The sequence below is a fragment of the Etheostoma spectabile genome, chromosome 11 (genome assembly GCF_008692095.1).
Source record: "Etheostoma spectabile isolate EspeVRDwgs_2016 chromosome 11, UIUC_Espe_1.0, whole genome shotgun sequence".
NCBI lineage: Eukaryota > Metazoa > Chordata > Actinopteri > Perciformes > Percidae > Etheostoma > Etheostoma spectabile.
In genome coordinates, this window is record NC_045743.1 from 19,818,401 (window position 1) to 19,818,937 (window position 537).

General features: G+C 37.1%; 1 long non-coding RNA gene across 1 annotated transcript in view; it reads right to left on the reverse strand.

The window, feature by feature from the left end:
• Positions 1-537, reverse strand: part of LOC116697573 (uncharacterized) — a 2,604-nt gene that overhangs the window by 962 nt on the left and 1,105 nt on the right. The window contains exon 2 of the long non-coding RNA XR_004334012.1: positions 1-6. This exon is cut by the window's left edge and continues 80 nt beyond it. This is a non-coding gene — a long non-coding RNA (uncharacterized LOC116697573). The remainder of the gene's footprint in view (positions 7-537) is intronic.

The following is a 537-nucleotide window of genomic DNA, read 5'->3' on the forward strand; positions in this document are numbered from 1 at the left end:
CCAGGCCTGTGAAAACAAGCCCAAAACAAGCGACATTTTCTACGGAGCCCCCTAAGATCCTGGAAGAGATAAATTAATAAACTGTGTTTTACAATCAGTGGGGACGGATTGTCAATTTCCATTCATGTGGACAGATAAGTAAACTGTACACACGGTAGAGTTTTATTTTCTCCCCCTGAGCTTCAGGACAATGAACACAGGAGGGAGTTAAACCACCTTTTAACATTATTTAACATTAGAACTGATGGGATTCGAAATATAGGCTTGACACTTTTTCAAAGTGATTTTGAGTTGTTCCCCATGACGGGTTGAATCCATTCTTTTTCTCCTTTCTCTTTCTCCCAGTCTTTGTTATATTTCTTCCCGTATTTTGCCCACGGTGTAACGCTTCGGTTTGCAAACTGAATTAAAGAAGTGAATTTTCTTAGTTGTGAAAATCGTTCCATTGATAGAGTCTTGTTTTAAGTATTTTCACTAATACAGTTCAAAAAAAAAATCAAGCACAAAAGTACTGTTTTAAGCTAAATTGATATCAGC